This window comes from Panthera uncia, assembly GCF_023721935.1.
Source record: "Panthera uncia isolate 11264 chromosome A3 unlocalized genomic scaffold, Puncia_PCG_1.0 HiC_scaffold_12, whole genome shotgun sequence".
NCBI lineage: Eukaryota > Metazoa > Chordata > Mammalia > Carnivora > Felidae > Panthera > Panthera uncia.
Genome location: NW_026057579.1, coordinates 4,293,804 through 4,318,088, shown reverse-complemented (window position 1 = coordinate 4,318,088; position 24,285 = coordinate 4,293,804). Strand labels below are relative to the sequence as shown.

At 48.9% G+C, this 24,285-nt stretch overlaps 1 long non-coding RNA gene across 5 annotated transcripts in view; it reads right to left on the bottom strand.

Moving 5' to 3' along the window:
• The window catches only part of LOC125937453 (uncharacterized), a 156,131-nt gene that overhangs the window by 31,781 nt on the left and 100,065 nt on the right, over positions 1-24,285 (bottom strand). For all 5 annotated transcript variants that reach the window (XR_007462384.1, XR_007462386.1, XR_007462382.1 and 2 more), the window contains exon 3: positions 6,816-6,923. This is a non-coding gene — a long non-coding RNA (uncharacterized LOC125937453). The remainder of the gene's footprint in view (positions 1-6,815; positions 6,924-24,285) is intronic.

The window sequence follows — 24,285 nt, the reverse complement described above, 5'->3', positions numbered from 1 at the left end:
TTAAGCAATCGTTTTCCTCCTGGAGGCTAAAATTCACGGGCACTTAGCCAACAGCCACATTAGGATAAGAAATGTAATCTGTTTATATTAAGGTTGCAAATACATCTCATTGGTGCAGTGGGCGTGCAGTGCGCCATAACCTGCCGTGACGCTGGCCTTGGCTTGGGGTCCATGGCCAGCACACCGGAGCTAACGGGCTAGAGTTTGCAAGGCCCCGCCTAACCGCTCGCCTCCCTTCTCAGTCATCCGCTTCCCTCTGGGGTGGAGAAACACATTCCCGAAGATGACAGCTGGAGTGTCTGAGAGCCAACAGAAACTGCTGCTTCTTCCCTTCGCGGGAGCCACCGCCACTGCCGGAGCAAAGACTGGAAGTGACCTCTCCAGGTCAGAAGGCACTCCGTCCCACCGTCCTGGTCCCTGCAAATGGTCTCCGATGAGGTTCTGGGCTCTTCGAGGCCTCCCTGCTTCCGGACAAGCTCCAGGCTGCCCCTGACATGTAGCCCGGTGTCGTCCTCCAGTCATTGAAAGTTTCTGGGTCGTAGTGCCTGCCACTTTGCAGAGAACTAGCAAATAAAATGAACAGCCAGCACCTATTTGCCATCTCCTGTGGCCTGGCACAGCCTAGGCATTTCATGTACAGTGCCTCGCTGTACCCATTGGGAAGCTTCCAAGGAGATACCGTCATCCTCCTGCTGTACAGATGTGAAAACAGAAGCTTGGAGGGCTTCGACAACTTGCCCGAACTCCTGCCATCGGTGGGGTTAGTGTGGAGTCTGGGTTTGAACCCAGGTTTCTCCAATTCTGGAATCCCAGCTGCCTCCATGAAACGCCACGGGTTGCCTCCCCAGGTGTCCCCTGGAACCATGCAGGTCTGCTGTTCACCCACGCCTCTCCTGGAAACGTTCCTTAGCTTTTTTCTAGGTCCTTCCTTCTGACCTCTGCAAACTCATTTCCCCAAAGGGCCCTCATTCCCTCCAACCGGAATTCCATCAACAATAAAACGTGGGGGCTAAAAAGCAAGAGAATGAGAATCACACAGGCCCAGCTGAGAATTCTGCTGTCGACTCACGCTGACCTTGCTCAAGTTCCTCAGCTTCCCTGCTTCTAGATCCCCGTCTGTGAGAATAGAGAGCACTAACCTACTGCCTGCTCCACGCGGTGGGTGTGACAGCTAAGTGAGATAAAGCGTAAACAGCTCCCTGGCCAGTGTTTTCACAGCTCTGCTGAGGGTGCGTGTCGTGGCAAATGGGATAAGGTGGGCAGATGCTCCAGCCGAGTGTTACGTCATCCCCATCTACTGACTTCTCCCGCCCCAGGATGGTGTCTGAGAAGACTGAGCAGGGAGCTCGGACTTCCATCTGCAGAGTTAACGAGCTTCTCTACACTGTCATCATGGGGTTGGGAGGGGGGAGCCTGGACATTCACCCCCGCCTGGCAGAGACCAGGCTCTCCTCCATTTCCCCACTGGAGTGGCATCAGAGGAAGCTCTCTCCACCTTCAGTGGTAACCAGGCCCTGTGGGGAATATCAGTGGGGCACTCTGACCTTCTACTTGAGGGAGCTATCCGTGGTGGCCCCGTGGGGAGCCAGAACTTCTGTCTCCATCCAGCAGTGAGGTAGAGACCTCTTCTTACTTTTACCTGCGTGTCAACAGATGCCAAGTAGGGAACGTGGATTTCCACGTCCACCTGGCAGGAACAACACAACTCACTGTTAACTAATCCCTTTCCCTACTGGGGCAATGCCAGAGGAAGCCATTTAACACAGACGATTGCACTAATATCCAGTGTCTCGTAACATAATATTCGAAATTTTCAGTTTCAGTAGAAAATCGTGCACCATACCAAGAACAGGATGATCTCAGACTGAAAGAAAACACCCAATAAATGCTAATCCCAAGATGACAGAGATGTTAGAATGATCTGACAGACATTTTAAAGCAACCACCATAAAAATGCTTCAAAGAACAATGACAAGTACTCTTGAAACAAATGAAAAATTAGGAAGTCCCAAGCAAGAAAGTCAAAATATAAAGAAGAACCAAATCGAAGTTTTAGAACTGAAAAATACAGTAACCAAAACAACAACAATAAAACCCGCGTCAAGGGAGGCACTCACCAGGGGAACCGAGGGGACACAGCGAACTGGAAGACGGGACATTGTTACATATCCATTCTGAACAACAGAGAGAAGAAAATGGGCTGGAAAAAAAGGGAACAGAGCCTCAGGGATATGTGGTCTTATAACAAAAAACCTAACTTCCGTGACATTGGAGTTCTGGAAGGAGAAGAAAAGAGGGCAGAACTGAAAAAGTGTTCGTTAAGTAATGGCTTAAAACTTTCTGAATTTGGCAAAAAGCACAAAGCCGCAGATTTAAGAAGCCAAGCGAATCTCAAACAGGATAAACCCAAAGAAATCCACGGCAAGGCACATCAACTCGGAAACTCAAACTTCTGAAAAACAAAGCAAAATATGTATATATTGGAAACAGAAAGAAATGACACTCCACCTAAAGGGGAAAAATTTTTGACTGATGGATAATTGTTGCTAGAACACAGAGGCCAGAGTATCGAAGACGTGTTGAAAGAAAAAAATGGCCAACTCAAAATCCTATCTCCAGCTGAAAGGTCCTTTCTAGTGGAAAGATCCTTCCGGAATGAAAGGGAAATCAACGCGGTCTCAGAAAAACTAAGAATATTTGTCACCAGCAGACATATGGAATAAGAATGGACAAAAGAATATTTCTCAACAGAAGGGAAACAATAAAAGAAAGACTATTGGAACATCAGTAAGGAAGAAAGAACATAATAAGCAAAAATATTGGTAATATGGGTCATTACAAGAGACTTTCATTTTCCTCTTGAGTTTTCAAGATTACACTGATGATTGAGGCAAAAACTAACACTGTCTAATGTGATTCTAAAAGTATGTAGAAGAAATATTTGAGACAATGAGCTATATCATTAACAGAGATGCTAAAGGGACGTAAAGAGAGGTCAAAGTTCCCCACTTCACTCAAATTTGGAAAATGATGACACTAGTAAACTGTGGTATGTCTCAAACGATACAAAAAAATGATTTGGTAAAATCCAGCAAATATTCCTGATAAAAACTCTTAGCAAACGAAGAATAGATGGGGACTTCCTCAACCTGATAAAGGACATTTACTAAAAACTTACCACTGACATCATTCTTTTGTTTGTTTGTTTTCAGTGGGCTCCATGCCCAACGTGGGGCTTGAACTCACAATCCAGAGATCAAGAGTCAGATGCTCTACTGACTAAGCCAGACAGGCGCCCCTATAGTTAATATCATTCTTAATGATGAAAGACTGAATACTTTCCCTCCTGAGATCAGAAATTCTCACAGATTCTATTCCACATTGTACTGAAGATTCTATCTAGTGTAATATGGCAAGAAATAGAAATCCAGAGATCCACGTTGGAAATAGAAAAGGAAAGCTGTTTTTATTGGAAGGTGACACAGAGTCTACATAGAAAAACCCATAGAACTAAAAAGCCACTAGAACTAAAAAAGTGACTTTAGTAAAGATACAGGATACAGGAGTAATTCACAAAAATCACTTGCATTTCTGTATATTTGCAGTGAACCATTGGAAATTGAAATTTTAAAAGTACTACTTACAGTAACATCAAAAAGTATAAATTAGAGTGAAAATGACAAAAGGTGGACAAGACCTACACAGTAAAAATTATAAAACATTGCTGATAAAAATGAAAGAGACCCGAAATAGGTAGAGAGATACCGTGTTCATGGGTCAGAAGGCTCAATGTTTTTATGGTATAAATTTTCACCAAATTGATCTACAAAGTCAATGCAATTCTGGGCAAAATCTCAGCAAACTTGTAGAAATTGACAAACTTCTTCTAAAACTCATACGGAAATGCAAAGGACTTAGAATAGTCAAAACAACTTGGCAAAGGAGGAACAAAGTTGGAGAACTAACACTGTGTGATTTCAAGACTTATTATAAAGTGACAATAATCAGGACAGTGGAGTGACCGTAAGTACCAATATCAATGGAACGTCAGAATCAAGACTAAACAGACCCACTCATGCATGAACAAGTGATTTTTGACAAAAGTGCAAACAGGGCAGGGAGGGAGAAATGGTAGTCTTTTCAACAAATGCTGGAGGAACACTGGGATATCCAGAGGCAAAAAAGATGAACTTCAATCCACACCTCATACCATCGACAAATATTAACTCAAAAAATGGGTCATCATAGGTTGAAATATCCACAGCTTCCAGAGGGAAATTGAAGAAAATCTTTGTGACCTTGGGCTAGGCAAAGATTTCATAGATATAGCAAAAGCATAACACATAAAAGAAAAAAAATGGATTTTTTTTTTTTTGAGACAGAGCATGAACAGGGGAGAGGCAGAGAGAGAGGGAGACACAGAATCTGAAACAGGCTCCAGGCTCTGAGCAGTCAGCACAGAGCCCGACGCGGGGCTCGAACTCACGGACCGCGAGATCATGACCTGAGCCGAAGTTGGACGCCCAACCGACCGAGCCACCCAGGCGCCCCAAAATGGATTTTTTAGACTCCTTAAAAAATAAAAACAAAAGTCGTTGTTAAGAAAATGAAAAGATAAGCTACCATTGGGGAGCAAGCATGCGCAAATCATATATTTAATAAGGGGCTTGTATTCATTATACATAAAGAACTCCCAAAACTCAATAATAAGAAATCAAGCAACCCAATTAAAAAACGGACAAAATATTTCAACAGATATATCACCAAAATCTAAGAATTATAAACAAGTAAATGAAAAGGTGCTCATCATTATTGGCCATTAGAGAGATGCAAATCAATATCACGAGATATCACTGTGCAACTATTAGGATGACTACAATAAAAAGGACTGACCGTAATGGGCGTTACGAGAATGTGGAGGAACCGGAACTCTCACACACTGCTAATGGGTTTGTAGAAATGATGGGGCTGTCATTAACCAAATCTTGCCAAACCCCGTTCAAGGAATCACGGCTTCATTTCTTCCCTGCCCAGTTTGCTTTGCACAGGGCCCCTGTAAAGCCAGCTTTCCAATGTCCCACAAGGTCACCTTCCGCAGTAGTGAGGTTTCCCCTTCAAGTGAGCTGGGGTGGATCTACCTTAGAAACACTCTTGCTGGTTTTTTGGGTTTTTTGTTTGTTTGTTTATTTGAGGCACCAGAGTGTGAATTAGTACCGTGTGTTCAAAACCCGCCGGCCCTCTTTCGGTCTGCTTCTCGGTTGATTTCAGGTGTCTTGAAAGGTGGTGACACGGCGCCGGATAAAAAGAAAGAGAGCAAGACAGAAGGCACCACGACCCTCAGCAATCTCTTGTAGACAATTTTTTGAGGGTTGAATACAACTCTGGGCGTGAGTCAGCTGCTGAGCGAGTGCGTTTCTGTCTGCTTGTGTCTCTCTGCCTTTGCAGTCAGAGGAAGGGCCCGGGCTCAGGCCAGGAAGAATCTGCTCTAAGCTGATAAACCCAAAGCCCATGTGCCAGGAACCCTGTGGTTTTCTGTCTTTGTAAGTTTTCCCCGCGAGGCCTGGGAGGAGAGGACACTCTCTAGGAGGAGGTACTTCCCCGCAAAGCATCGGCCTGAATACCGCCCAAGGGAGCAGTTTGCACACATCCGGACTGTGAGAGCTGCGCACCCAGGGCTGTGTGCTCCATTTCCCGGGCTCCGGGCTCCGGACCTGGGTTTTCTCCGTTAAATGTGTGAACTGTAAAGTTCCGTGCCTTCTGGGGATGGGCGGAGGGAGGCAGCCTCTGAGCTGGAGTGGGAGAGGGACCCGCGTGCGGTCCCGTGAGGGTCCGACCGCTCCGAGACTGGCCGCAGCTTCGCAGTGACCGTGGCCGGAGAGCCCCAGACCCTGACAAAGCCAGCCTGCTCTCTCCGCTTTGCCGCCTTTTTCTTTTCCTAAAACAGTTCTGGGGAGTTTCAACATTCTGCAAATGGCCAGCAAAACTCTCTAGAGCTGAGCTCAAATCAATCAAGGCGAAGAAAACGTGCAGATTGGGGTTTTTTTTTTCTTTTTTTCTTTTTTGTTTTAACCCATTGTGGGTGTGTAAACGGAGCTGTCAATCTGGAAGCCCCCCAGGAGCCGGGCGTGAGTCCGCAGAGCTGGGTATTTTTAGTCTGCTCTCTCTCAGATTCCAGCTGGTGGACCCTGAGCGAGCTCTTGTGGGGCTCCTGGCGCAAGTGGCTTTGCGGAACCTGATGATGCAACCGCAAGGTGGGCTTAGCTCATGCAGCGCACAGAGCTGTAGCCCCAGAAGCTCCGAGACAAGCAGATAATACGCAGAAACCCTGTCCAATTTCACCTTAGAAAGAAAGAAAGAAAGAAAGACCTCTCAACAGGCTCAGACGCCCGTGTGTGTGTGTGTGTGTGTGTGTGTGTGTGTGTAGCAATCTACTAGTAAAAATGAAAATCATCACATTGTGTCACAGGATGGCAGCATATTTTGCTTTTCTTTGGCAATGATCCATGATTGAGCTACTGATTAAAATATACCCTATGAAGTACATGTGTTCTATGGAATGTCTCCCTAAGTATTTGCTGACTTGCCTCTGAATTACACGCCTGGTGAAGCGGACCCTGGCCGGAGGGAATCGCTTCTCCTTCATGCAGGTGCTTTCGGCTCCCCTCTCTCAGGCTGGGATCTGGGCTGCTTTGGGCTTTGTCTTTTGTTCTGGCCCCTGAGCCCAGCACAGGATCTAGAACAGGGAGGCTGTCATTCACATCCACTGGGGGCCCCTTCCTGGTCATCTGTCAGGGGGACAATAACGCTAGTCTTACCCTCCTGAGAGTCTCCTTTCCAGATCCAGTTCATAAAGGATGGGAGAGCTGCTGGAGGCTGCACACTTCAGCCGAGTCCTTTTGCTTTCTGCTCCTTACTTGGCACATCTGTGAGATCAAGGAAAAGGTACAAATTTAGCAGTCATGATTCAGTTATTTTACTTAAAAAAAAAGTTGAAGCCATTGTTACAAAACAGAATTAACATTTGTTGATTGTGGGATGGGGGTACTCAGGTGTTTGATAGATCATTCTCTGTTTTTCTGTATCTTTCAAAGTCCTTTGGTCCGATAAATGAAAAGGAAAGAAACATTTTTAAAGGATTTGTATGAAATCTGGTTTCCTCTAGATGGACACTCTCTGGTTCTGTGTACAGGGAAATGCTCAGTAAACCCCAGAGTCCTGAGATTGTAAGGAGAGGCATTAATATTATTCATCACATTTCTGTTCTATACACTGCTCCAGGAATTTACTGATACCCAGCACTAGGCTTCACCCCTACCCACACTCTCCGCTGCGTGAGACAGCCAGCCGTTTGCTCACTAAGCTGTTTTACCTTTCTGGTGGGATAGGAGTTTTCTAGTTGAAGGCACGGGAGTCCAGAATGATGGCACTTAGAATGTTCTGATTCCGTTTCATCCAACCCTCTCCCCTCCCCCGGAACCACCTGCAACCCCAACCTATACCAAACAGAAGCATATACCTGTAGGAACACTAACTCCTACCTCCAGTCACTAAACATTTGTCTCATATAATGAAATCCCAACTTTTGGGGGCTTAACCAAAACACGTTGCCGGAGAAAATGCACGTTGACATCTCCACTCCTCTAACTTAAAAACAGCCAAACTAAAATAAGTAACAACAACAACAAAAAGTTGTTTCCCACACATTTGCCCTGCTCTTACCACCAGTCTTCAGCCTGAAATAATTTCATGCTTGAGTTATTAACTTATGAAAATAGGCACAAAAGGGGAAAAATGTGAACAGGTCCTCAGCTATATTATTAGTCATTGCTACAGCTGAGTGCGTTCCGGCACAAAGGCGTGTTACTCTGCCTGAGTACCTCAGTTTTGAACAAAATGTAGCTCACTAATGGGTTATGCCTCATATACCTTTTTGTAACCATTAGGTTGCCATTCTCTGTAATCTATCCTGTTTTTCATTACGGGTATGTTCATTAGGCAGGTGTGCGCGCAAGTGCCCGTGTATGCGTGCGCGCGCGCGCGCGTGCACGCACACGCGCACGCACGCACACACACACACACACACACACACAAACCCCCTTTTGTTTGTGACCGAAAAGAAAGGTCACGGACTGAGCTGGCAGTCGTTTTGGGGAAACCACTGTCTTGATAAATGCTAATTATCATTGATTATGATAGTTGATCGTTATCATTGACTATAATGATTTGGAAATCAGGGCTGTGGATGGATGTGAAATGTGGATTCTGACAAACTGGTGGATTGGGGGGTAGGAACATGAGTCAAAAAAGGGAACCCAGAAGCATTCTGGAGAAGATGGAGGTAGAGTGGGGGAGCCTGACCTGTCTTGCCTCAGTCTCTGTTTGTCAGGGGCAGTGCTGGTCTGAAAACATTCCGGGCTGGGCTCACTTGCCAAGTGTTCTCAGGTTTCCAGGCAGTAGCCCCCTTTATGGAAGTTTCTGGCTTGCGCTCAGAGATGTTGCCCCAAACCAGTGTGAGTCACGTGAATAAAAGAGCCAAGTTTGGACCTACTGACTTTTGCTTCTGTAAAGCACAGAATTGGTTATAGAAATCAAGGCCTTTGGGTGTTAACTTCTGGATAGACAAAAATGCAACAAAAGTAGCAGGCAAGAAAATAATCAGGAGAAAGAAATATAGAAGGGAAATAGAAGAAGCTTGGAGAAGATCAAGGTCCTTCACAGACAAGTATGGTTCGTTAGAGCTGTCTCCTAAACAGACCAGAGGTCTGCATGGGGCTGGAGATCCCAGAAACAGGGCCCCCCAGCCCCCACCAATTCTCAGCCAATAAGAGAAGCCCCGGGCACCTTCCCCCTTGATTAGGACAATGGGATTCTCCACCTGACACCTGCCTGGCCAGGAGGGACACTAATTGGGAACCAAATGTGGTCCTTTAACCCCTTTGAAGTGTTCACGAACGCTTTGATTTTGTTCTTTCCTCCTCATTAAGACAAACAGGGTTCTACTTTGCCCTGAAAAAATCTGATCTCACCTCCCAAGCCAGCTGCTCATCTTCCAGCTCCTGTGAGGCAAGCTCTGCAAGGGGGGGGGGGGTCCCCTCCTGTCAGGTGACAGAAATGCCCACCTTGCCAAAGATCACTCTGGCCGGGCTCTGTCTCGGGGGTCAGCAGATCACACTGCAATCAGAGCCCAGGATGCATCACCACGGGGTCTCCACTCATGTCAAAACACAAAGGGGCTTGTGGTAACTCTCAACCCAGAATGTCCCGTTAGATACCAGGCAACACAGACGTAATGAGGTTCCCAGATGCTGTGCCTTGTGGAGGCAATCAGGCTGGAGAGAACTCCAGGAAGACAGAGCCCCCCCCCCCCGCCCGCCGCCTCCCCAAAGATCTGGAATCTTGAAAGATTATGAAGCCAGCTTTGCCTTCGCCCTTCTTTTACTGGTGACACACGGGGGCAAAGAGGTGGCAGAACTGGACCTAGAAATGATATTGCTTCTCCCAGCTGGCATTGAACCACTGAGTCTCATCTGCCATAACACCCCCCCATGCCAAGACCGCCTTCCCTTCTCCCAGTGCAGGGGCAAAGTCAGTGCAAGGGAAACCTGCAGAATGGAGGCAACTGGAGCCCCGTGGTCTACTCAGAGACCATGAACGTGGGACATGCACCTTCACCTCCCCCCCACAGTGCCAGCCACAGGGGAAACATAGGCCACGGCAACAGAGCTCTGCTCCAGAGGCACACGCTGAGAAAGAGGCCCTGGTGCCCAGTGGGGACACCTCTGGAGATGACTGCAGGCTGTGGTGGAGTCCTGGGAGGCTGGATGAACTCTGTCAGGTGGGAAATGGGAAGGTGGAGAGAAGAGTGGTTGTTGTTGCCGTTGTTGTTGTTTAGAGAGATAGAGAGAGAATGTGCTAGTGGGTGGGGGAGAGGAGCGGGGGCGGGGGGCGGGAGGGAGAACCCAAGCAGGCTGAATGCTCAGCGCAGAGCCTGACATGGGGTTTGATCTCATGACCCCGGGATCATGACCTGAGCCCCAATCAGGAGTCCGACGCTCAACCGACTGAGCCACCCGGGTGCCCCGAGAAAAATGTTCTTAAGAGCAGAAATTCAAACCTGGGAAAGCATCACCCATCTTATCTCGTTCTGTCACAGATATAATCTCCACAGCCAACAGGCCCAAAGTCCTGCTACGTGTGTGTTTATTTCCTTGGATCCCCACAGATCTCCATCTGCGAGATCAGCATCTGAATTAGACCCTCTCCCCCTGTTTTTATTTTTACCGTCTTTATCACTTTAAGTGTTTAGTTCAGGAGAGTCAGTAAGTACATGAACATTGTTTTACAACAGATCTTAGATCTTATTCATCTTGCAAAACGGAAACTCTACCCATTAAACAGTCACTCCCCATTCTCCCCTCCGTGCAGCTCCCGACAATCACCGGTCTACTTTCTGTCTCCGTGACTTTGATGACTCTAGGGACCCCATGTATATGGAATCACATAGGATTTGCCCTTTTGTGACTCGCTCATTTCTTCAAGTTTCACATATCTTGTAGCAGGTGACGGATTTTCCTTCTTTTTTAGGCTGAATAATATTCCATTGTATGTATACACCACCTTTGGCTTATACAGCCGCGTGTTGAAGGACCCTTGGGTCGTTTCCACCTTTTGCCTCTTGTGAATAACACTACTGTGAACACGAGTGTGCAAATACCCCTTTGAGATCTTGCTTTCAATTCTTTTGGCAATGTACCCAGAAGAGGAATTGTTGGATCATATGGTAGTTCTATTTTTAATCTTTTGAGGAACCTCCATGCTGTTTTTCACAGCAGCTGAACCATTTCACATTCCCACCCACAATCGAGGAGGCTTCCAATTTCTCTACATCCTCACCAACACTTGTTATTTTCTGTTGATATGTATATATACATATATCTCCCCCTGAGTGGGTATAAGGTGATATCTTCTTGTAGTTTTCATTTGCTTTTCCCTAAGGCTTAGTGATATTGACTATCTTTTCATATGCTTGTTAGCCATTTGTATCTCATCTTTGGAGAGACATCTATCCAAATCCTTTGCTTTTTTTTTTTTTTTTAAGTTTATTTGTTTCTTTATTTTTTAATGTTTATGGATTTTTGAGTGAAAGACCGAGCATGAGTGGGGGAGGGGTAGAGAGAGAGGGAGACACAGAATCAGAAGCAGGCTCCTGGCTCTGAGCTGTCAGCACAGAGCCCGACGAGGGGCTCGAGCTCACGAACGGGGAGGTCACGGCCTGAGCTGAAATCAGGAGTCAGATGCTTAACTGACTGAGCCACCCAGGCGCCCCTCTGCTTATTCTGAAATCGGATTATTTTGTTGCCGTTGAGTTGTAGGAGTTTTTTAATACCCCCCTCCTTTTTTTTGTTTTTAGCTGAAAAAAACTGAAGGATCGAAGAGGTGGGTAACTTACTTGCGTGTGCTGTGAGGCGCCCCGCAGCGGGGAGGGCTGGCCCCAGGCGGCAGCTAGAGCAAGCTGTGGGCCCGTCCTCCCAGCCACATGGTCTCGCAGCCAACACTGCCCGTCAAATGCACACCCTGTGTTCACAGCCTTGTGTGCCAAATTGCTGTTTGGAAACGAACAGCAAACTCTGGTTGTGGAGAACTCAGAAGCGTGTAATATCCACTTTAATGACGGTTCCACTCTCTTGTTTTCCCCTCCTCTGAGGAAGCGCAGAGAGAAAAGGCTGTTCATGGAAAAATACATTTAAATGGATCAGTGCCAGGCAGCCCTTTGCACATCTGTTCTTAACAGGTTTCAGCTGAAACTACTGAAAATATACATAGATCTGTTTGCGTGGAACCAGTTAAATCTGATAAGATTACGATTGGGAGGGTAACTCTGGATTTGGTGGTGGGGGAAAGAAAAAACCCTCCACACTTGGTCTCCGCACACGCTCCTAATATTTTACCACAGATGTTGTTGAGGGAATCGGATTTGCTGCAAATTAAAAAGATCTAAATTATTTGAGATTAGTTACAAACAAACTCAAGATGTCCCGACCGCCTTTCTGCACACAATTCCCGCCTCCCCTCCAATCTGGGCCGAGTCCTTTGTTATCAGAGCGGAGACCACAGCTGGGAAATCACTTGTTTCTGAGTAATTCTGTCCTCACTCCCTGCATCAATCGGTTTAGGGAGAAGGCAGGCTGTTCACACACTGAATGCCCAGTTGTCTTCCCCTGGAGGACACCAGTGGCCCCCAAGGACATGCAGGTAGCAGGGAGGGAGGACAGAATTACACAGGTGCTGTGCTCTTTCCCAAGACTTTCTTACATCGCACCAGAACCACTTTTGAGGTCATCCCATTACAGAGATGAGAAAACTGAGGCTCTAGGATGATTTGCTCAGGACCACACCAACAGTAAAGAAAGAGGTGCTGTGAAGCTAGAAGCTGTGAGTTTCCCTCTCATCTAAATGTCCCATGGTGAGGGGAGGGGGGCATCTGGGTGGCTCAGTCGGTTGAGCAGCCGACTTTGGATTAGGTCATGATCTCGAGGTGCATGAGTTCGAGCCCCATGTCAGGCTCTGTGCTGACAGCTCAGAGCCTGGAGCCTGCTTTGGGTTCTCTCTCTGCTCCTTCCCTGCTCACACTCTGTCTCTGTCTCTCTCCAAAAGAAATAAACATTAAAAAAAAAAATGTCCCATGGGGCAAGGCCACAACTCAGATACCCACAGGGCCCAGCAGAAATGGAAGGAGCCAGGGGCCGTGCACAGCTACTAAGCAGCTTTAGCAGATTGATACTGGGGCAAAGGGGAGGGGGAAGAGTGAAGATATCATGGGTGCAGATCTCCTGGATTTGGTAAAGAAAGCCAGAAATCACCAGGTTTTTACCTGTAGGCTCAGGTATTGAAGTCAAACACCCGCCTGCTGTTGTGTGGGATCCCATTGCAGGGACTTTGGTGCCTCCAGAGGCATCTGAGTAGTGACTTGGGGGTCTGACTATCAGGATCCTTGTCTCCTGGTACAGGAGGTGCGGTCACAGGCAAGAAGCACCACAGCTCAGCACCCTGGTCCCTGTATCCCTCCTCCTCCTTCTTCTTCTTCTTCTTTTAAATTTTTAAGTGTTTATTTGTTTTTGGGAGAGAGAGAGAGAGAGAGAGAGAGAGAGAGAGAGAGCTTGAGCAGGGGAGGGGCAGAGAGAGAGAAGCAGAATCCAACAGAATCAGACGGGATCCGAAGCAGTTTCCAGGCTCTGGGCTGTCGGCACAGAGCCTGACGAGCAGCTCGAACTCACGAACCGTGAGACCGTGACCTGAGCCGAAATCAAGAGTTGGATGCTTAACCGACTGAGCCACCCAGGCACCCCCACCCCCACCCCGTGTCCTTTCTAAAGCCTTTTCTGATAACTTTGTGGGAATCCTCCCTTGATTCTAGCACGCCGTGAACTGCGTTCATCTATAACCATTGATCTAATCATGTATCTCCAAAAGACGACATCAGTCTATAAAATGCACCACAGGACACAAGAACCGCAGTCACATGGCCTCAGAAACAATCAGCCCAAATTGACATCTGACAACATCCCCCCGCGGCACCCCCAGGGGCTGGGGTTGTGATTGGTAGGGTTTTCATTCCTGATGGACCCCACGCTGTGAAAATGCACCTATTTTTGTTCATTGAAACTCATTTTTTTTTTTAATAAGCAGCCCAGTGGAAAACAATCGTGAATGGCAGCTTCATTACATGTGGATTTTTAGAACAAGGAAAATATTGCTCACACCCTATGACCTGTTCAATGATACTGAATTTTAATTAAAAAAATGTTACATGTTAAATTGATGACAAGGAAAGGGCGACACTACGGCTATAAAAGAAATCAGGAAGGCAAATCCTGGTGGACAGATCGTCTCAGTGATCTAGTCAATGTATGTTTGTCTTCTTTGTCTCTCTCTGTTTTTCCATTTGAAAATTTCTGTTCTAAGCGAGAGGGGACATATTCCAAACTCTATAGACTTCAAATGGGGAGGCTGGTGGGACCAGAGGGGGGTACGAGAAGGGGGGGACTTAATTTGCTCTCTGGGGGCCTCCCACATGATCTTGTGCAACGGATTGGTTGTTGTCCTAGAGGGCCTCCTCCAAGTGGCTGCTGTCCCAGGCTACCGTGGAAAAACCCTTTGAAAGGGCCAGTTTCGGGTCATCTTAGCAGGCCTGATAACTAAGAATGAATTATTTTGAAGGGATAGATTAAATGGTGTACGGATGGCCCACTGGACGTTCAGCCCAACCTGAGTGTCACCAATTAGAAGAGAATTTTCTTCCGAGCTGATGCAACACTGGAATGGAAAATCCAGGGGCTGAAAGTATGTCACCGTACTGGGTTTTCAGAAAGGCCGACGGGAGCAAGCCAAGGTGGTCAGCTTCTTCTCCGGATGGGCTTCCAAGACATGACGTGTCAGTTCATGACCTAAAGCCTCATGAAAGAGTAGCTATTTGCCCCAAACACAGAGCCCTGAGATCTGCCCATGGTGGAAGATTCACACCCAGCACAGCATGTGCAGGAAGGAAGCAAGTTCCCTCAGGCTGCTGGGAGAAGCGTGGGTCTTGGGGCTGGGTCGGGAGGGAGGGGGCGGGCAGCAGCCCCACAGTGTGGGAGCTTGAGCGTCTCGTTCCTCCCGAGAGAATAGGTGTGCAGGTGTGCAGAGTTAACCCCCAGCTAGAACAGTGCTTGACCCTCCCTGAGGAAGACTAGAATGATTCAGGGTCTAGGGTCCCAACCACGGGCACAGAATAGCAAATACAAAGGCCCTGGGACTGGCGGGGCGAGTGCAGAGTGGGCGAACCACAGCTGTAGCACAGCTGGGGCGGGGGGTACTGGCCATGCACAGTGGGGAGGCTGAATCCTGTTCTAAGAACACCCGGAAGCCACTCTCACGTTCCAAGCAGGAGAAGGATGTGGCTTGGTTTTACATTTCCCGAAGATCATGCTGGCTTCTGTCTGGATCAGAGTCTAGAGGGGTAGGAGGCTGGGCTGTGGGCCAGGTGGGAAGCCATGGGACAGGAGACTGAGGGACTGCATTTCACAGGTCGGACCAGCACAGCATGGGGAGGAGGGGGAGGAGGGGGAGGCGGGGGAGGGACGCGTCGGTCCTTGGAGGAGACATCCAGCCCCTGGTTTCCATACTGGGAAAAGGCCTCAATAACCCCCAGCTCTCGGAGAGGTTGTGAAGGTTGAAAGTGGTGCCTGACCCACAACAGGTACCCAAGACTGCGTTCCCATTGTCCCCTTTGTCCCCACAAACACAGCAGACGGCAATCTTTAGCAAGGCTACTTCTGACCCTCGTCCTCGGTAGAGTGGGAGGTAGGGCCTGGGCTGGAAGGGGTGACAGGGCGGGGTCGGGTTGTCCTTTCTGAGAAATCATGTGCCGATCCACAAACAAGATGGCGATGCAACAAACTTCCATGTTCTTGAAAACGTTTTGATGCTTACAAAAAGAAACGATCGCCGTCGTGCAGCCCGACGTGCCTGTGGCCCAGGGTACAACAGGTGAGCCAGACCAGTGAGTGCCCTTCGGGCCAGGATCCCTGTGTCCATCCCCAGCGCTCACACCTGGCGAAGCAGGGGTGGGGAGCGGTTCAAGGTAGCACAATTCCCACTTGCACGCCAAACGCGCACTTCTGGGCTCACACCGTGCCTGGCACACAGTGCCACACTGGAGCATCATGGTCCTCGTGCTTGTAAAGTTTATTAACAGGGTCATCCAGCCCGACCCTGCGGGGTCTTCCCTATGGCTGGGAAGTCTCCCTAGAGGAGGAGGGGCATCTGGGCTGTGTGAAAGATGAGAGGAAGGGGGCCCGATGGGGCCGGGCTCCCTGCTCAGGGTACAGCCTGGAGAAGGACACATGACCAGTTTTCTCTGAGCCAGCACATTTTCCATTCTAAATATAGCCCAAGATGACCCAAGACATCTTCCCCCTCACAAGGAGACTCAAGGTTCTGTATTTTCCCGCGTTTCTGTGACTTCTGAAAGAAGCGAACAGCGAGAGCTGAGGCTTTTACCTCCCATCGCCTGATCCCATGGACCCTGGGTCCTAAGGAGCGATGGCCACCCGCCCTTGAGAGGAGGGCCTGGACTGGGTGAGGAGCTCTCTTTGGTCCCCAACATTTAGTAGCTACCAAAATATTTTGCCAGCCCTCTCCCTCCAGCAGAGTGAAACAGGGCTTCTATCCACCTAGGCAGGGTCAGTCGTCACGCAGGCCGGAAATGAGAAGCTTTCTGCCACCCTTGTGTTCATCCACCCCAGCATCTCAGAAGTGAGGCCCAGCCTCATGAGTTTTAATTGGACAACAGATTCCTACTTCCCCTAGGAACCTTGCAGCAACATCAAGATGGACCTTTTATCACATTTCTGGAAGGTACAGAATACGAGCCTTTTGGAAAGAGGCACAGGGCTGACTCGTGGCTCCGAGGGCCTTCTCTGCTTGTTTGCAAAGGGGGGCAGGGGATAGTTTTCTGTATCTGAGTGGGGATCTGCTAATTGCTGCACAAGCACTTCTGGGGAAGTTCAAGTTTCCAAAGGCCTGCGGTTAACTCCGACAGTGCCAGCCGGCGCTTCCCGAACAGGGCGCTTGAGGGCACTGGTGGAGGGGCCTTCCGGGAGACACAAATTGCAGTGGGTATCTCCAAAGGGTTAATGACCAAAGAGTGAGGACGGTCATGTTAAGTTATATATAGCAAACAGTGAGCAAAGCAGGCAAGAGGAAAAAAAAGATAGAAAAAAACCCCATGGATACGCTCCCCTCCCCCCTCTGACAACCCCCCCCCCCCCCCCCCCCCCCCCCCACCCGGTTTCCCCCCCCCCCCCCCCCCGGCAACCCCCCCCCCCCCACTCCTGCAACAACACTATATATACAGACCGCAGATTGGGGCATAGTTAAATTTGGCACACTGAGACTACAGCAAAGAAAGAAAACATATCAAGTTACGCGGAGCCCTATTCAGATTTGGGCCTGGGCCTCACCCGCACAATGCTGGGCAGAGGAGAACAAGGCCGCTCGGTGTGTTGTCGAAAAGCGCACCGGGCCAGCTTTGCTTTCCTTTCAGTCATTTGCTGGCCCAGCCCTGGGCAACAGGTTAAGTCCCTGCCCCACAGGTGGAGACAGATAAAACAAACCCAAATGGTGCCATGGGCTGCAGGAAACCTTTCTTTCAAAACTTGATCCATCTCCAAAGAGGAAACACGCAAGGACTTTGCTCTGGACAGTAATCTGTTTTCTTAGGGCAGCTGGGAGAGACCTGGTGGCCAGGGTAAATAGGCAAAGCGGCAGTGGCGGGGTTTTGGCAGGCAGGGCTGCAAGGGCAGTTTGAAAAGACCCCTTCCTACACTCTGTTCCCAACCAAGAGTAAGCTGTCAATCTCATAGGGTGAAGGTGCTCTGGAAAAAGTCAGTGGAGAGAGAGGGAGGCCCTCCCGCAAGGGAGAAAGCTAAGCCACAGGTGCATGCTGGGATCTCCTCCCCCTCCTCCTCCTCCCCCTCCCCCTCCCCCTCCCCCTCCTTTCCTCCTTCTCCTCCTCCTCCTTTTCCTCCCCCTCCGGGCAGGTTCACCTGGCCAGAACCCAGCCCGCAAGTCCGCTCCCCTCAGAGCTCACTGAGCAGGGAGAGAGCAGGCCGGGACCTCTGAAATGCAACCCGGGTGGGTTTCAATCTCCGCGTTGAGCAGCTGGACAGGCAGGCCGGCGGCAGGCAGACTGCCAGCAAAGACTGGCTGAGTCTCTGCTGTATGCGAAACGGGCTCGGGGAGGGTCAGATATGCTTTAGTCATCAGACATTGTCCCTGTCAGCAGGCACTAGGACTCCCGGAGGAGATGACACAGCCACCGGCTGGCACTTGTCGGCTCGGGCTGCGCCGCACATCAGCGGTCATGACGACGCTCCCCACGTCACCAGGTCTGTGGGTCTTTCCAAAGCCGTGCCATGGGGTCACCCTGTTGGGGCTTCACCTGACCTTAGGTGGGCAGAGCCGGGCAGGGCAGAGCATCGCCGCCATTTTGCAGGGGAAGGAACTGAGGCACAGTGAGGAGGCCGCATCTCGCCTGGGTGGGCACAAAGAACAGACCCTTACCCTGGCCCTCCTGTAGGCGTACGTGAGGGGTGGTCTGCACAGGACGGTGGTTCTCACCTCATGTGCCAGAATCTCGGGGTCATCCTCTACCTGGTGTAACCCACTCTCCTCAAGGTGGGCTTGGGGGTCCTGTCCCAGTCCCAGCCCCAGAAGGGGGTGGGTGTCCGGTGATCCTGGTTCACGCCGGGCTCTGCCACGGACCTGACCCCAGTCTCCACCTGCAACACAGGGACAGTGGCGCAAAGCCCGTCCAGAGCTGCTCCAGAGAGTGAGGGACCCAGCACGGCATCCCTCTCCCTGCCTGTGGCTTGACGGGCCCACGCTCTTGGCTCCCTGGGCAGAAAAGATACGGTAAGAGGTTGAATTGTGTCTTCCTAAGCGTCACGTGTTGGAGTCCTAACCCCCGGTACCTCAGAACGTGACCTCGTTTGGAACTGGGGCCGCTGTAGATGTAGTCAGTAAGATGAGGTCATACCGCATTAGGGGAGGCCCCTAGTCCAGCATGACTGGTGTCTTTATAAAATTTAAAGGGGAAATTCGGATAGAAACACACACAACATAGGGAGAACACCATGTGGACACGACGGCAGAGATCAAGTTGTCGCGTCAATGAGCCACAGAATGCCACAGATTGCCACCCAGCCCCAGAAGCAGGGGGAGAGAGGTCTGGACCAGATTCTCCCTCACGGTCCTCAGAAGGGACCAACCCCGCTGAGCCCTTGATCTCGGATTTCTGGCCTCCAGAACGGTGAGACGGTACTGTTGTCGATACTTTGCTATGACGGCCCTAGCAGACACAGATGACGAAAAGGCCAAGGTATCTCTGGTTAGTTTACCTTGAAAACGGGCTTTGAAGCCCCTTCCAGCCTTACAGACGTTTATTCTAGGCGTCGTTGTCCGAACAAAGAGTGAAACAGTGCAATTGCAAGAATGCTCCACGAGTGCTCCGTTCCAGAAAAATCCCGCCGGCAAAAAGAAGGGAAGTCCCCTTTCTCTTCTCAAAATCCTAACCCTCCTTTGTTCTCAACAGAAATCATACACTGCGTAATTCTCCCAAAATGACCCCAAGGCAAGAGAACCTCTCTTTTCCAACCAAGTGCAGGGCTGACCCTCTTGCTAACTTCCTGGTCATCCCAACTAGTTTTCAGGAGAAAACACACTGAAAACTCAGTCGCATGACTATGATGATGAGTGCCAGCCAGTCAGGAGCTTGAAGGGTTAGCTCGCTCGGGTAGGGAATTAGGTGACACGGAGCATCGGCCAACACTCTGCCTTCTGCCCTGACCACATATGTAGTCCTGACTGTGAAACATCTCCCCACCCCCTTGGCAGGAACTCCTCCTGGCGTGGCAGCACCAGTACCCCTGTGCCTTTGGCCTCCCTCCCCTGGTGGCGTGGAGCCCAGAGACACCAACATCCTCTCAGACTAAGGAAGCCCTTCCAGAACTTGCCACCAGCCCTGGAATCCTGGCTGCTCCCCCAGTGATTGAACATTGGACATGGTGGCTCTCAGGGCTGAATTCTGGAGTGCTAACGTGGACCAGGAAGTAAGGCTTATGAGACTTGGTCTTCGAGTGCCCTCCTTTCTCCCTTGCTTTACACCTGAATTTGGCCTCCTGCTCTACATCTGCCCGCCAAATGCCTCTTTTAGCCTCGCCGTTACCCCGCGGCGTCCCATTGTTTATACAAGTTATTTCTCCTCCGCCAAGAATTTCTTAGTACCTCAATTAGAACGTAGGATTTTGAGAGATTCGTGCTGTCATCCTTCCCCCCACTCCTGCACTTTAGTGATTTGCATGTAGAAGTTACTCAGTCCAGATTTGTTGAAGGTGGATTCAACCTGGATGTCTTCTGTGCATTTACTCTTGTTATCTGTTTTGGTCCCAAATCCTTTCCCCGTGTGGTTCCGGAGTTCCTCCCGCTTCAGGGTTTGGTCTCCTCTAGGGATGCTGATATCTCCTAATTTAGACCGAATCTACAGGAGTGTTCCCTGTAGCTGATTACCCATCAACTCGGAGGAAAAGAACCCATACATTTTTAGGGCTGAAAGATTCTCCAGAAAGTATTTAGTCCGTTTCTTAATAAGAGGCCAGGTAACTCGTCCGGGGTCAACTGGTTACGTACGCGACAGAAGAGAGAAGCCAAATGTCCTGGTTTGATGTGAGGTCATTGGTCGTGTGGATGAAGACATCATCTGTATGGCTGGTGTAGGGTGAGTGGGGCGTCACATCGTATCTGTTCCGGAAGGTTCCTCCGTTGGCTCCTGGGCATTTCAGCTTAACTTTAACAGCTTCCAAGTGAGTTTAGACACCTTCATCATGTCTGCTCCACGGGGGTTGCGTGGGGGCAGCTGGAAGACGGACCCACTCCCAACACAATCAGGTCACACAGACGGTGTTCCTAGCAGCAGAGATGGAACGGTCTCCTGTTCCATCTCGCAAATCCACAGATATGACTGACAGGGAGTGTTTTCCACTTAGAGTCATGCAGATCTCAGAGGTAGGTCTGTTTCCAACCACTGAGGAAGCATAAAGCAAAACAGTCTTGTCGGCATAGACATATGCCTCATTGTTTTCAATCTGAACACATGTTTTACATCAAGAGAAGGGCTTGTGGTTGGGGTAGGGGGAGCTGAAGGGAGATTCAAAGGTTCTTCAGCACTCAAAGATCTCAACCTCTTCAAAGTTTCAACCCTCAGAGCTCTTACGATGTTTCATCCCACTCAGCAGAGACGCTTCTCTGCCCACACTCTCAGGTGCATGCGTGGGGACTCGAGTGTGGTCCAGAAGGACAGAGAAAGGTAACAGGATGGTCACCTCACTGCAGATATTTTCCCCAGAGGATGTCATTTCTCCATTGGGATTTGATGAGCTCCCTAAGGCACATTCACGTGCAGAGAGCAGGTGATATCTGGCTGCTAGAGAGGCCGCATCAAGCCATGGCGGTCATGGGTACCACGAGCTCACCCTGGAGGGGAATAAGCACCTTCTATCTGGGACGCCGGGCAGGTGGGTGCTGGCCAGAACCAGTGTCAGGGACAACAGGTTGATCAAGAGAAAAGGGAAGGGTTTGCATTCAGTTATCATCACTTTCTAGCCTCAGGGCTCTCAACCGCAAGTTGGAGATAATAATAACTTCCTTCCATGATATTTTTGGGGTTCACCAAATGCGATCATTACCTGTGAAAGTGCTTGGCACAGAGAGATGAGGGGCAGTGCCCTCGACGGGAAGGAATTCCGGCACCCACGCCAGCTCCTGGCTGTCTTCTTTCTGAGATGACTGTTTCTAAGGGGAAAGGAGGAGCAAGATGATGCTCCCAACCTTCAGGTCACGTCCAGGCAAGTCAAGTTGGAGTGTAAGATTACCACGTACACTGGGCCCCAAGTGGTTTGTCATCAGAGGGCCCCGTGGGAAACAGAGTGGCAGGGTGATGGGGTGGGGCCAGGAGAGCCCAGCACGAGTCCTGGGGTCACTGCTCGCACTCTTGCTACTTTGGATGGGTTCTTTGCCTCCTTGGCCGTCTATAAATTGGCCTGTCTATAAATTGGAGCGGACTACACACAGCATAGGGTCGTGCCAAGGCTCCTGCAGAATGATCCAGGAAGACAGCTGGAAATGACAAGGTGCTGAAACATGTGTGACGGTGTTGTTGTTCTTAAAGGAAGGGAGAAAGGAGGGAGAGCATGAGAAGTGCGGGGGAAGGGATTAGCCTCTATTTAAAATTTTTTTTTTTTTGATTTTAAAATAGTTTTAAGTTTCCAGAAGAGTTGAAAAAAGGGTCTGAAGAGTTCCCACATACACCACATCCAGTTTCTCCTACGGTCCAGCTCCTATATTAGGATGGGACATCTGTCCTGTTTCATAACCAATATTGATAACACTATTGTTAACTAAAGTCTATACTTGCTTCATATTTCGTTTGTTTTGACCAAATGTCCTTCGACTCTAGCGTTCCACCCAGGATCCCACGTTACATTTCGTTGTCAGGTCCCCTTTAGGCTCCAGTTGGCTGGGGCAGTTTCTCTGATTTTCTTTGTTTTTGATGACCCTGACGGTTTTCAGGAGTACTGGTCAGGCGTTTTGTAGAATGTCCCTACACTGGGGTTTGTCTGGTGTTTCCTCATGATTAGGGTAGGATTGTGGATTTCTGGGAGGAAGACACAGAGGTAAAGTGCCATTCTCATCACATCATATCAAGAGTACAGACATCTACATGACTTATCACTCTTGATGTTGACCCTGACGTCTGGTGGAGGTAGTGTGTATATGTGTTGAGTTTCTTTTTCTCCCTTTTCATACTTTATTCTTTTTTTGAAGTTTATTTCTTTATTTTGAGACAGCTGTCAGTGCAGAGCCCCACATAGGGCTCAAACTCACGATCCACAAGATCGTGACCTGAACGGAAGTCAAGAGTTGGACGCTTAACGGACTGAGCCACCCACGCTGCCCATAGTGTAGACCTTGAAAGGAAACCACTGCGCACTCCACACTCAAGGAATGGGGAGCTCTGCTCCACCTTCTTGGGGGAGGAGTAGTTACCTCAATTATTTGAAATTGTACCCCGTGGGAGAGTTGTCTATTCTCCCCCACTCGTGTATTCATGTGATCAGTACAGAATATTTCATATGCGTATGTATCAGTATGAGTCATGCATATTTGTTTTATACTTGTGTTATTTATAATCCAGTACTACTTTATTGCTCAGATTATACCAGTTTGGGTCATTGAGAGCTCTTTCAAATGGCTGCTGGGTTCCTTCGACACACCCCCACCATCGTGCATTGTCGTTTGTTTGTCTTTCTGAGCACTTTCTTACTTTCTGACGTTACGAGGTGCTCCAGGATCATCTTGCATATTCCCTGCCCATCCTAAACTCGGCCATTTCTTCAAGATGTCCTAATTCCTTTTATCAGAGAGTGATCCTAACATCTGAAATCTGGGCACCAGATGCTCTCATTGCGACAAGGGTGTCATTTTCTTGTATGCTCTGTTAGCTAACAGATGTGTTTACGCATGTAAACATGTAAATATGTGTTTACACCAACCTGTATCTACCGATATTTTGTACGCATCCCTCTGTGTCTGTATTAGGCTAGACGTGAGTTCTTACTGACGTCTCCAATGCTAATCCCTGGCCACGTGAATCATTCCAGCCTCCCCACTTTGTTTGCCTGTGTCCTGTCACTCCAGCAGTGAGGACCTTGGCTCCCGCCATCGGCCATCCATCTACTTCAGTTTTCAGTTCCAAAGTTCACAATGGGTGGCTTCAGAATCATTAACGCATGTCCCATGGGAGACAACTTTATCAGTCAGAACACAGTGTTACGTATAATTCCTTTTGCTTTTGGTTTTACAATTTCCACTCATTTCCAGTAGTACTTGGGTCAGCACGTTTTATACCCACCCATTCAGGGGAGGGAGTTCCTGTATTTGTATTACCGTTAGATTTATTTATTTGTTTATTTATTTTTGGTCAGACTCAGCAGTCCATCCCAGAATCCCCCAGCCTCTTGAATAATTTTTAAAAATTTGCATACATTTGAAAATTTCCTGAGACGAAAACCCGGACGACTGATTTTGGCTCTTTATTTTTTTCTAATACGTGCGTTTCACACTCTACATTTCCACCGTTCTGCATTCTGGCACTATGGGTTAGTTTCTGTTTTTAAAATTTTTTACGTGAACAGATTTGTGCAGTGTGTGCCCCGCCCCTCCGGCTGCTTTCACTCGGCGTAATTATTTCGGATTCATTCGTGTTCTTGCCTGTGTCGATAGGCTGTCTCTTCCTACTGCTCAGTCACATTCCATCATGTGGATGTGCCACTGTGTGTTTACCTATTTACCTGTAGCTGTACCTCTGGATTCTTTCCAGTTTTGAGTCATCAAAAATAAAGCGGCTGCGAGCATTCGTGTGGGAGTCTTTGTGTGGACATACGCTTTCATTTCTCTTGGCTAAACGCTTAGGAGTAGAATGGCTGGGTCATACGGTAAGAGTATGCTTAACTTTGAAGACGCTGCCGGTTCGTTCTCCAAAGTGGGTGGACCACGTTCCATTCCCACCACCGTGTGTAAGGTTCCGGTTCTCGCCCACTTCAGCACGGAGAGTATTCAGCGCGGAGAGTTAATTTCAGACATTCCAGAAGGTGTGTGGGGCTATCTCATCGTTGTTTCTGTTTGCATTTC